Raw genomic sequence first — 13,616 nt, forward strand, 5'->3', positions numbered from 1 at the left:
AAAATAAAACAAAACAAAACAAACAGATGTTATTGCTATCTAGTGTTCAGAGAATGTGTCTTCCAATCACTTAAATATTACCACCACATTGTTTCTCTCCTGTGTGATGTTTACAGAGAGATACAGCACAATGCGAACATTTTGAGAAACAAAAACTTAATGCAAAACTGATCCCTCACATACTACAGATGGACAGAAAGAAGAAACACACACAAAAAGAGTCTGCTGAACAACTGGCTAGAGCCAGATGTGATACAACATTTCTGTCAGACTGTCACTAGAGATAAAAGTTTGTGCTACCAGTATGACCCTCACATGCAGTGTCAAAGGGCTGAATGGCAAAGTTCAGCCTCGTTAGCAGGTCAAACAGTGAATCAGATTCTTTACATTGAAGTCATGAGATGTTTACGACAAGCAATTTGACGTTCCTGCCCTGATTTGTGGCATTTTATGGACTGATTTTTACTGGGTGACAATGCAAGACCCAATACTGCTTTATCTGATACCGAGTATTTAGCCAGACATTCTGTTATTGCCATACCATGTCTGCCATGTTCAATGAACTTCTGCCTTGCAATTTTTTTCTTGTTTCTGTGAGTGAAAAGGTGTCTGAAAGAAAAGTTTCATCAAGATATTGCAGACATCCAGTGGGCTGTGACATATGAGCTCACAAGCATCACAGTTGAAAATTTCCTTGCTTGATTCCAAGACCTTCAGAAACACTGGCAGCTGTGGATAGATATTGAAGGGGACTACTTTGATAGAAGCCAGGATCATTACTTGGTAAATTCAATTTTCAATTAAAAAACTGTCCTGGTACGTTTCTGACAAAGGTAGTAATAGAATAATACTGTCTATTAGCTATATGCTACTGGGTATTTTTCTCGGAATTGTCAAAGTTTTGGCATTTCGTAAACAAACTGGCTCCACAAAATCAATTAAGTCCATTGTTACCATCACACATTTCCATGTCAGTTTTAATTTTTCAATTTACATTAGCATTTACAGATCATATTTGTCAGTTTGTGGGCTCTTAATTATTCCTATCATTTTTTTTCTAAGAGAATGTGAATTGAACTTCCAAAATAAATATGTAGTTAGCAGCAATCAACAAAGTCCTACAAGCAGGTTGATTACACGATGCACTTCCCTACATCATCAGTATGTGGTAATATATGCATGCTTGAAATAGTGTCTTCCTCGTGTTGAAGAAAGTGCCAAGCACATGTAGTAAAGTGAAGAGAAAAAAGCATAATGTGACTGCATATTTACTTCAACATTTCTCACTTGTGAGTGATAGAAGAGCGTGTCTGTCACATAGGTTCCAGTGTTTTATTCTTCGACATTGTCAGTGGGGACATACACGATGTGTTGAGTTAAGTGTGTGAATAAGAAGTCTGTGTCAAGATTGCGAATTTTTTTGTACTGATTACTGGTTTCAGTTCATTAATAAGCCAACTTCAAATCAATCTGTAATGTTGTTCAGTGTGTGACACTCAATACACATCATCATATTTTTTAGAACTAAGTTGCCCTAGTTAAATAAAAAAATCCTTAAGTAAAAATTTTAGTTGGTTATGTAAATTGTCAACTTACATACAATGTATGGCTGAGAAATTCAGTGAATGAATGGTCTTGGAAAGTAAATAAATCAAGAGTTACAAACAAAGTATCTTTACTGGCCTATAAACTTAACACTGTTAGGTACAACACACTTCTGACATTGGTTGTAGAGCTGTTGGAAACTGTCAGAAAAAGCTTCTTGTGGAATTGTTCAAAGCATCATGGTCACATGATGTTGGATATTTGCCTCGTTACAGGAGATGCGAACTGTTGCTACCAATAATACCTGGAGACCAAGTGACAGTCAGTGGAATAGTGTTCATCATTTTTCCTGTCTTTCTCAGGCAGGAATTCATTATGGATCAAGTGCTTGTTGTCAAAAAAGACAGCGAACATCATCTCAGTCTTGGTTTTTGTTACTTGATTTGTTTTGGGAGACAGGTCAGACGATGAACACCATGCCATTGACTGTTGCTTGGTCTCCGGATCATATTGGCAACATTGTGTCTAATCTCCTGTAATAATGCGGATAACCGACAACACGTGACCACAGTGCTCTTAGCGATTACACAAGAACTGTTTCCTGTCGGTTACCAACACCTTTACAATCGATATCAGAAGTATGTTATAGCTGACAGTGATTACTTTTAAAGGCCAGCAACCTGCCACTTTCCCGATGAGTGCGAACCCTTTACTACCTTAGCTTTGTGTGACAGCCCGCATTCACCTTGCCGCCGCCCCCCCCCCCCCCCCCCCCCCCATGAACCATGGACCTTGCCGTTGGTGGGGAGGCTTGTGTGCCTCAGCGATACAGATGGCCGTACCGTAGGTGCAACCACAATGGAGGGGTATCTGTTGAGAGGCCAGACAAACGTGTGGTTCCTGAAGAGGGGCAGCAGCCTTTTCAGTAGTTGCAGGGGCATCAGTCTGAATGATTGACTGACTGATCTGGCCTTGTAACCTTAACCAAAATGGCCTTGCTGTGCTGGTACTGCAAACGGCTGAAAGCAAGGGGAAACTACAGCCGTAATTTTTCCTGAGGGCATGCAGCTTTACTGTCTGGTTAAATGATGATGGCGTCCTCTTGGGTAAAATATTCCAGAGGTAAAATAGTCCCCCATTCGGATCTCCTGGCGGGGACTACTCAAGAGGACGTCGTTATCAGGAGAAAGAAGACTGGTGTTCTGCGGATCAGTGTGTGGAATGTCAGATCCCTTAATCGGGCAGGTAGGTTAGAAAATTTAAAAAGGGAAATGGATAGGTTAAAGTTAGATACAGTGGGAATTAGTGAAGTTCGGTGGCAGGAGGAACAAGCCTTTTGGTCAGGTGAATACAGGGTTATAAATACAAAATCAAATAGGGGTAATGCAGGAGTAGGTTTAATAATGAATAAAAAATAGGAGTGCGGGTAAGCTACTACAAACAGCATAGTGAACGCTTTATTGTGGCCAAGATAGACACAAAGCCCATGCCTACTACAATAGTACAATTTATATGCTAACGAGCTCTGCAGATGATGATGAAATTGATGAAATGTATGATGAGATAAAAGAAATTATTCAGGTAGTGAAGGAAGACGAAAATTTAATATTCATGGGTGACTGGAATTCGAGAGTAGGAAAAGGGAGAGAAGGAAACATAGTAGGTGAATATGGATTGGAGGAAAGGAATGGAAGAAGAAGCCGTCTGGTAGAATTTTGCACAGAGCATAACTTAATCATAGCTAACACTTGGTTCAAGAATCATAAAAGAAGGTTGTGTACATGGAAGAATCCCGGAGATACTAAAAGGTATCAGATAGATTATATAATGGTAAGACAAAGATTTAGGAACCAGGTTTTAAATTGTAAGACATTTCCAGGGGCAGATGTGTACTCTGACCACAATCTATTGGTTATGAGCTGTAGATTAAAACTGAAGAAACTGCAAAAAGATGGGAATTTAAGAAGATGGGATCTGGACAGACTGATTAAACCTTCCTCACAGCCTACCAAACACAAAAACCCTTTTATTTGCTGACGACACCTCTGTACTCATATCTGCGCCCGAACAAATTCTCCAATCTAATATAGACAGAACCACAGATCAAATAAGTCGATGGCTTCAAAGTAACAGGCTGCTGATTAATGCAAAAAAGACAATTGGAATAACCTTTCACACTGCCCAAAACAGAAATCCATTACTACCAACTATATCACTGGAAAAAAATAATGTTAAACTTGTAAATGAAATAAAATTTTTCGGGGTCTCTATTACTGATACGCTCACATGGAAAAGGCACATTGACGTTACCAGCACAAAACTTAGTAGAGTATGCTTCATGATTAGATCAATAAGGAACGTCACTAGCACAAGTACCCTAACCACAATGTACCATGCACTCTTTCACTCTGTACTTAACTACGGAATCATCTTCTGGGGCCAAAATTCTGAATCAATTAAGATATTCAAACTGCAAAAGAAGATAGTCAGAACAATTATGTTCAAAAAACAGAGACACTAGTAAACCATTATTTAAGAAACTAAATATTTTGCCCCTCCCATGCCAATATATACTAGAATTATTATTCTTTACCAAAAAAAGTATCAACAAAATTAGCAAAAATATGGACTACCACGATTATGACACAGGATCAAAAACCTCTCTAAGAATACTTCCCCACTCAACAAAACTGTACAGTGATGGTGTCAAGTGCATGGGAATAAAATTATATAATCATCTTCCAACTTTTATACAAGAAATCCAAGAAATAAATAAATTCAAACAGGCAGTGAAATCTCTTTTAATAAAAGAATGCTTTTATACCATCCAGGAATATTTGGAATCAAAATTGTCTTAGTGCATGATAATGTATCAAAGCTGAATGTTGTTAAGTCAGTCTTGTCACATCATGTAACAATTCTCTGTAAAGCTGTAACTTTTAAGTAACATAATTTGGTAGATAATGTAAAATAATCTTTCTTCTATACTCTTGTTTACTATTTTAGACTCCTGTAAACTGTATATTTGTATTGACTTATCCCATATCAATTGTACAAGCCATTGTACTGATTTGATCTACGGGACAAATAATAAATAAATAAATAAATAAACCATAGGTTGTACAGAGTTTCAGGGAGAGCAGAAGGGAACAATTGTCACAAATGGGGGAAAGAAATACAGTAGAAGAAGAATGGGTAGCTCTGAGGGATGAAGTAATGAAGGCAGCAGAGGATCAAGTAGGTAAAAAGACGAGGGCTAGTAGAAATCCTTGGGTATCAGAAGAAATATTGAATTTAATTGATGAAAGGTGAAAATATAAAAATGCAGTAAATGAAGCAGGCAAAAAGGAATACAGAAGTCTCAAAAATGAGATCGACAGGAAGTGCAAAATGGCTAAGCAGGGATGGCTAGAGGACAAATGTAAGGATGTAGAGGCTTATCTCACTAGGGGTAAGATAGATACTGCCTTCAGGAAAATTAAAGAGACCTTTGGAGAAAGGAGAACCACTTGTATGAATATAAAGACCTCAGATGGAAACCCAGTTCTAAGCAAAGAAGGGAAAGCAGAAAGATGGAAGGAGTGTATAGAGAGTCTATACAAGGGCGACGTACTTGAGGACAATATTCTAGAAATGGAAGAGAATGTAGATGAAGGCGAAATGGGAGATACGATACTGAGTGAAGAGTTTGACAGAGCACTGAAAGACCTCAGTTGAAACAAGGCCCCGGGAGTAGACAACATTCCATTAGAACTACTGACGGCCTTGGGAGAGCCAGTCCTGACAAAACTTTACCATCTGGTGAGCAAGATGTATGAAACAGGTGAAATACCCTCAGACTTCAAGAAGAATATAATAATTCCAATCCCAAAGAAAGCAGGTGTTGACAGATGTGAAAATTACCGAACAATCAGTTTAATAAGCCACAGCTGCAAAATACTAATGAGAATTCTTTACAGACGAGTGGAAAAACTAGTAGAAGCCAATCTCGGGGAAGATCAGTTTGGATTCCGTAGAAATATTGGAACAAGTGAGGCCATACTGACCTTACGACTTATCATAGAAGAAAGATTAAGGAAAGGCAAACCTATGTTTCTAGCATTTGTAGGTTCTGAGAAGGCTTTTGACAATGTTGACTGGAATACTCTCTTTCAAATTCTAAAGGTGGCAGGGGTAAAATACAGGGAGCGAAAGGCTATTTACAATTCGTACAGAAACCAGATGGCAGTTATAAGAGTCGAGGGGCATGAAAGGGAAGCAGTGGTTGGGAAGGGAGTGAGACAGGGTTGTAGCCTCTCCCTGATGTTACTCAATCTGTATATTGAGCAAGCAGTGAAGGAAGCAAAAGAAAAATTTGGAGTAGGTATTAAAATCCATGGAGAAGAAATAAAAACTTTGAGGTTCGCTGATGACATTTTAATTCTGTCAGAGACAGCAAAGGACTTGGAAGAGCAGTTGAATGGAATGGATAGTGTCTTGAAAGGAGGATATAAGATGAACATCAACAAAAGCAAAACGAGGATAATGGAATGTAGTCAAATTAAGTCGGGTGATGCTGAGGGAATTAGATTAGTTAATGAGACACTTAAAGTAGTAAAGGAGTTTTGCTATTTAGGGAGTAAAATAACTGACGATGGTCGAAGTAGAGAGGATATAAAATGTAGACTGGCAGTGGCAAGGAAATCGTTTCTGAAGAAGAAAAATTTGTTAACATCGAGTACAGATTTAAGTGTCAGAAAGTCGTTTCTGAAATTATTTGTATGGAGTGTAGCCATGTATGGAAGTGAAACATTGACGATAAATAGTTCGGACAGGAGGAGAATAGAAGCTTTCGAAATGTGGTGCTACAGAAGAATGCTGAAGATTAGATGGGTAGATCAAATAACTAATGAGGAGGTATTGAATAGAACTGGTGAGGAGTTTGTGGAACAACTTGACAAGAAGAAGGGACCAGTTGGTAGGACATGTTCTGAGGCATCAAGGGATCACAAATTTAGCCTTGGAGGGCAGTGTGGAAGGTAAAAATCATAGAGGGAGACCAAGAGATGAATACATTAAGCAGATTCAGGACGACAGAGGTTGCAGTAAGTACTGGGAGATGAAGAAGCTTGCACAGGATAGAGTAGCATGGAGAGCTGCATCAAACCAGTCTCAGGACTGAAGACCACAACAACAACAACAACAACAACAACAACAACATTGTTTCCTTTATGATCTGAGACTGTTCACCAAACTTTTCAGGTGCTCCCTGTAACTAACAACAGTTTTTACTTAAGGATTTTTTATTTAGCATGGGCAATATAGCTTTAAAAATACATTGGTGTGAAATGAGTGTCACACAGTGAACAACCTTTTAGATTGATCTGAAGATGGCTCAGTAATAAGCCAAAACTGCTAATCAGGAAAGAACATTTGTGATCTTGATGCAATACTTTTATCACACATGTATTCCAGTAATGAGCTGTTTAATTTCTTCTTCAGAAAGAGATGTCAATGCTTTTGTTTCTGTAAGGGTATAATGCAGACTACCATATTTGTTTGTCTTCTACCTGTCACATGCCCTCTATGCAGACCATACCGTTGGAAGTGCAGGTGGCACAGTTAGCTTTCAGGTATTATTGTCAGGTCCCCACATTTCTTACCAAATCAAGTGTGGCACTGGGTTCATCTGATCACCAGGATTTACGTTGTCAGCTAGTAACTTTAGAAATATCAATATGGTTCTTTCAACAAGGTAGTAGCAGAAAAAATGATTTTCCCCATGTGTGATTGCCCTCTGTCTCCCCCCTCTGTCTCCCCCCTCTGTCTCCCCCCTCTGTCTCCCCCCTCTGTCTCCCCCCCTCTGTCTCCCCCCTCTGTCTCCCCCCTCTGTCTCCCCCCTCTGTCTCCCCCCCTCTGTCTCCCCCCCTCTGTCTCCCCCCCCCTCTGTCTCCCCCCCTCTGTCTCCCCCCCTCTGTCTCCCCCCCTCTGTCTCCCCCCCTCTGTCTCCCCCCCTCTGTCTCCCCCCCTCTGTCTCCCCCCCTCTGTCTCCCCCCCTCTGTCTCCCCCCCTCTGTCTCCCCCCCTCTGTCTCCCCCCCTCTGTCTCCCCCCCTCTGTCTCCCCCCCTCTGTCTCCCCCCCTCTGTCTCCCCCCCTCTGTCTCCCCCCCTCTGTCTCCCCCCCTCTGTCTCCCCCCCTCTGTCTCCCCCCCTCTGTCTCCCCCCCTCTGTCTCCCCCCCCTCTGTCTCCCCCCCCTCTGTCTGTCTCCCCCCCTCTGTCTGTCTCCCCCCCCTCTGTCTGTCTCCCCCCCCTCTGTCTGTCTCCCCCCCCCTCTGTCTGTCTCCCCCCCTCTGTCTGTCTCCCCCCCCTCTGTCTGTCTCCCCCCCCTCTGTCTGTCTCCCCCCCCCCTCTGTCTGTCTCCCCCCCCCTCTGTCTGTCTCCCCCCCCCTCTGTCTGTCTCCCCCCCCCCTCTGTCTGTCTCCCCCCCCCCCTCTGTCTGTCTCCCCCCCCTCTGTGTGTCTCCCCCCCTCTGTGTGTCTCCCCCCCTCTGTCTGTCTCCCCCCCCCCTCTGTCTGTCTCCCCCCCCCCTCTGTCTGTCTCCCCCCCCCCTCTGTCTGTCTCCCCCCCCCCTCTGTCTGTCTCCCCCCCCCCTCTGTCTGTCTCCCCCCCCCCTCTGTCTGTCTCCCCCCCCCTCTGTCTGTCTCCCCCCCCTCTGTCTGTCTCCCCCCCCTCTGTCTGTCTCCCCCCCTCTGTCTGTCTCCCCCCCCTCTGTCTGTCTCCCCCCCCTCTGTCTGTCTCCCCCCCCTCTGTCTGTCTCCCCCCCCTCTGTCTGTCTCCCCCCCCTCTGTGTGTCTCCCCCCCTCTGTGTGTCTCCCCCCCCCTCTGTCTGTCTCCCCCCCCTCTGTCTGTCTCCCCCCCCTCTGTGTGTCTCCCCCCCCTCTGTGTGTCTCCCCCCCTCTGTGTGTCTCCCCCCCTCTGTGTGTCTCCCCCCCTCTGTGTGTCTCCCCCCCTCTGTGTGTCTCCCCCCCTCTGTGTGTCTCCCCCCCTCTGTGTGTCTCCCCCCCTCTGTGTGTCTCCCCCCCTCTGTGTGTCTCCCCCCCTCTGTGTGTCTCCCCCCCTCTGTGTGTCTCCCCCCCTCTGTGTGTCTCCCCCCCTCTGTGTGTCTCCCCCCCTCTGTGTGTCTCCCCCCCTCTGTGTGTCTCCCCCCCTCTGTGTGTCTCCCCCCCTCTGTGTGTCTCCCCCCCTCTGTGTGTCTCCCCCCCTCTGTGTGTCTCCCCCCCTCTGTGTGTCTCCCCCCCTCTGTGTGTCTCCCCCCCTCTGTGTGTCTCCCCCCCTCTGTGTGTCTCCCCCCCTCTGTGTGTCTCCCCCCCTCTGTGTGTCTCCCCCCCTCTGTGTGTCTCCCCCCCTCTGTGTGTCTCCCCCCCTCTGTGTGTCTCCCCCCCTCTGTGTGTCTCCCCCCCTCTGTGTGTCTCCCCCCCTCTGTGTGTCTCCCCCCCTCTGTGTGTCTCCCCCCCTCTGTGTGTCTCCCCCCCTCTGTGTGTCTCCCCCCCTCTGTGTGTCTCCCCCCCTCTGTGTGTCTCCCCCCCCTCTGTGTGTCTCCCCCCCCTCTGTGTGTCTCCCCCCCCTCTGTGTGTCTCCCCCCCCTCTGTGTGTCTCCCCCCCCTCTGTGTGTCTCCCCCCCCTCTGTGTGTCTCCCCCCCCTCTGTGTGTCTCCCCCCCCCTCTGTGTGTCTCCCCCCCCTCTGTGTGTCTCCCCCCCCCTCTGTGTGTCTCCCCCCCCTCTGTGTGTCTCCCCCCCCTCTGTGTGTCTCCCCCCCCTCTGTGTGTCTCCCCCCCCTCTGTGTGTCTCCCCCCCCTCTGTGTGTCTCCCCCCCCTCTGTGTGTGTCTCCCCCCCCTCTGTGTGTCTCCCCCCCCTCTGTGTGTGTCTCCCCCCCTCTGTGTGTGTCTCCCCCCCTCTGTGTGTGTCTCCCCCCCTCTGTGTGTGTCTCCCCCCCTCTGTGTGTGTCTCCCCCCCTCTGTGTGTGTCTCCCCCCCTCTGTGTGTGTCTCCCCCCCTCTGTGTGTGTCTCCCCCCCTCTGTGTGTGTCTCCCCCCCTCTGTGTGTGTCTCCCCCCCTCTGTGTGTGTCTCCCCCCCTCTGTGTGTGTCTCCCCCCCTCTGTGTGTGTCTCCCCCCCTCTGTGTGTGTCTCCCCCCCTCTGTGTGTGTCTCCCCCCCTCTGTGTGTGTCTCCCCCCCTCTGTGTGTGTCTCCCCCCCTCTGTGTGTGTCTCCCCCCCTCTGTGTGTGTCTCCCCCCCTCTGTGTGTGTCTCCCCCCCTCTGTGTGTGTCTCCCCCCCTCTGTGTGTGTCTCCCCCCCTCTGTGTGTGTCTCCCCCCCTCTGTGTGTGTCTCCCCCCCTCTGTGTGTGTCTCCCCCCCTCTGTGTGTGTCTCCCCCCCTCTGTGTGTGTCTCCCCCCCTCTGTGTGTGTCTCCCCCCCTCTGTGTGTGTCTCCCCCCCTCTGTGTGTGTCTCCCCCCCTCTGTGTGTGTCTCCCCCCCTCTGTGTGTGTCTCCCCCCCTCTGTGTGTGTCTCCCCCCCTCTGTGTGTGTCTCCCCCCCTCTGTGTGTGTCTCCCCCCCTCTGTGTGTGTCTCCCCCCCTCTGTGTGTGTCTCCCCCCCTCTGTGTGTGTCTCCCCCCCTCTGTGTGTGTCTCCCCCCCTCTGTGTGTGTCTCCCCCCCTCTGTGTGTGTCTCCCCCCCTCTGTGTGTGTCTCCCCCCCTCTGTGTGTGTCTCCCCCCCTCTGTGTGTGTCTCCCCCCCTCTGTGTGTGTCTCCCCCCCTCTGTGTGTGTCTCCCCCCCTCTGTGTGTGTCTCCCCCCCTCTGTGTGTGTCTCCCCCCCTCTGTGTGTGTCTCCCCCCCTCTGTGTGTGTCTCCCCCCCTCTGTGTGTGTCTCCCCCCCTCTGTGTGTGTCTCCCCCCCTCTGTGTGTGTCTCCCCCCCTCTGTGTGTGTCTCCCCCCCTCTGTGTGTGTCTCCCCCCCTCTGTGTGTGTCTCCCCCCCTCTGTGTGTGTCTCCCCCCCTCTGTGTGTGTCTCCCCCCCTCTGTGTGTGTCTCCCCCCCTCTGTGTGTGTCTCCCCCCCTCTGTGTGTGTCTCCCCCCCTCTGTGTGTGTCTCCCCCCCTCTGTGTGTGTCTCCCCCCCTCTGTGTGTGTCTCCCCCCCTCTGTGTGTGTCTCCCCCCCTCTGTGTGTGTCTCCCCCCCTCTGTGTGTGTCTCCCCCCCTCTGTGTGTGTCTCCCCCCCTCTGTGTGTGTCTCCCCCCCTCTGTGTGTGTCTCCCCCCCTCTGTGTGTGTCTCCCCCCCTCTGTGTGTGTCTCCCCCCCTCTGTGTGTGTCTCCCCCCCTCTGTGTGTGTCTCCCCCCCTCTGTGTGTGTCTCCCCCCCTCTGTGTGTGTCTCCCCCCCTCTGTGTGTGTCTCCCCCCCTCTGTGTGTGTCTCCCCCCCTCTGTGTGTGTCTCCCCCCCTCTGTGTGTGTCTCCCCCCCTCTGTGTGTGTCTCCCCCCCTCTGTGTGTGTCTCCCCCCCTCTCTGTGTGTCTCCCCCACTCTCTGTGTGTCTCCCCCACTCTCTGTGTGTCTCTCCCCCCCTCTGTGTGTCTCTCCCCCCCTCTGTGTGTCTCCCCCCCCCTCTGTGTGTCTCCCCCCCCCTCTGTGTGTCTCCCCCCCCCTCTGTGTGTCCTCCCCCCCCTCTGTGTGTCCTCCCCCCCCCTCTGTGTGTCCTCCCCCCCCCTCTGTGTGTCCTCCCCCACCCCTCTGTGTGTCTCCCCCACCCCTCTGTGTGTCTCCCCCCCCCTCTGTGTGTCTCCCCCTCCCCATCATCCCCCCTTGATGTCTCAAAATGTCCTATCAACTGATCCTTTCTTTTAGTCGAGTCATGCTACAAATCTTCCTCCCCCTCCCCCCAATTCTCTTCAATACCACCTCATTATCTGTCTGATCTTCAGCATTCTTCTGTAGCACCTCATTTCCAAAGGTTATATTCTTTTCTTGTCTGAACATTTTATCATCCACGTTAAATGTCCAGACAAGGCTACACTTCAGACCTACTCCTTCAGAAAAGACTTCCTCGCACTTAAATTTGTATTCCACATCAACAAATTTATCTTCTTCAGAAACACTTTTCTTGTGTTTGCCAGTCTACATTTTATATCCTCTCTATTTCAGCCAACATGTGTTATTTTACTGTCCCAAGAGCAAATCCCATCTACCACTTTAAATGTTCCATTACTTAATATAATTCCCTCAGCATTACCTGATTCAGTTAGTGTACATTCCATTACTCTTGTTCTGCTTTTGTTGATGTTCGTCTTATATCCGTCTTTCAGACCACTGTCCATTCTGTTTGTTCGATTCCTCTTCCAAGTCCTTAGATGTATGAGACATAATTACAATGTCATAAGCAAACCTCAGACATCTTTATTTTTTCTCCCTCAACTTTAATTCATTCTCAAATTTTTCTTTGGTTTCTTTTACTGCTTTCTCGATGTGCAGATTGGATAACATCAGGTCTTGTCTCACTCCCTTTTCAATTATTGCTTCCCTTTCATGGCCCTTGACTCTTATAATTCCAGTCTGGTTTCTGTACAAATTGTGTATAACCTTTTGCTACCTGTATTTTACCCCTCCAATCTTCAGAATTCCAAAAAGTGTGTTCCAGTTGATACTGTCAAAAGCTTACCCAAGCCCACAAAAGATATAAATGTAGGAATGCCTTTCCTTAACCCATCATCTAAGATAAATTGTAGAATCAGTATTGCCTCGTGTATTCCTACATTTTTCAGAAATCAAAACTGATCATCTCAGAGGTTGGCTTCTGCCAAGTTTCCCATTTTTCTTTAAATAATTTTTTAGTGGTATGCAACCATGACATATTAAGTTGATATTTAGGTAACATTCACACCTCTCCACCTGCTACCTGTGGAGACTTCTTTCTTTTTAATTGTGTAGATTCAGGAGTAAGTTTTTTTTTTGTTTTGAAATTTTGAAGTTACTAAGTTACTGATTCCTTTCTTTCGCTTATGAGCCAAGCATATTATTTCACAGCTGTAAATGTTGTCACTTAGTTGCTTAAAGCTTCCATTCATCATTTGGTATTGTTTCTCCATCCCTGTCACCACAGACACTTTTCCTGCAGACATGCTTATTGTCTTCACCAATTCACAACCAGACACATAGATTCCCAACTAATCTAAACCTCAGGCTATCTGCAGACCTGTCTGACACCACAGACACTGTTGTTCTCACACATTTGTTGTCTTTGAGAACTCACAACCAAAGAGTTGCATTTCCAAGTATCCTACATCTCGGGCAAGTCACAGACCACTCGGACATCCCAGACGTCTGTTTTTGTAATTTCAGTAGTATCATAGGACACCTTCTGTAACACACTTCACGAAATTCTTTCTCAGAATTAGTACATTCATAAAGCTATACCTATTTCTGTTGACCCAGTCTTTTTATCTTTTTTTCAAGGTTGGGTTTCTGTGCCCTAACTCTTAGTTCATGTGTAATACACTCATTGAAAATTTGAATTTGAGATGTCTTCTGGTATAATGTCTTGTGCACTTACTCACTGACTATTTGTGATTTTGGTCCTCAGCTTGTAAACTTTTTGAGGGATGAAATACATCTCACTGTTGACCATTGATTGTAGTGACAGTACATGCTATAATCCAAAGTATTATTGTGTTATCACTAACAGGGAGAACTGACTCGGGTATCCCTTCTTGTTTTGGAATAGATGCTGACTTCCATGAATTGAACTTATTTGTTGGTCTGCAGATATCTGAATAATACAGTGCAGTCATTGGGAGCCTGTGGTATGTGTTGAGGATGACTGCCTCACTGATGACAGCTACACAACTCGTTAGCAGTCCCCCTACTGCTGCCTTGGTCTGGAATTGCTTGCTTAATATTTGTTTTATGGCAAGAACTACCCATGCTTGAATGTCTGGTTACAATTTATTTTTGAAGAAATATTTTAAGTATGCAAGAGAATTGCTGGCCAGTACTTATAAGAAATGTCAGTACTGCCAGTGCACACAGAAAAGTCCATACACTTTCT

At 46.9% G+C, this 13,616-nt stretch overlaps 1 protein-coding gene across 2 annotated transcripts in view; it reads left to right on the forward strand.

Annotated features, from left to right (window-relative positions):
• Positions 1–13,616, forward strand: part of LOC126412860 (poly(A) RNA polymerase gld-2 homolog A-like) — a 171,770-nt gene that overhangs the window by 61,570 nt on the left and 96,584 nt on the right. The gene's annotated exons all lie outside the window — the stretch shown is intronic.

Source organism: Schistocerca serialis, chromosome 7 (genome assembly GCF_023864345.2).
Source record: "Schistocerca serialis cubense isolate TAMUIC-IGC-003099 chromosome 7, iqSchSeri2.2, whole genome shotgun sequence".
Taxonomy (NCBI): Eukaryota; Metazoa; Arthropoda; class Insecta; order Orthoptera; family Acrididae; genus Schistocerca; species Schistocerca serialis.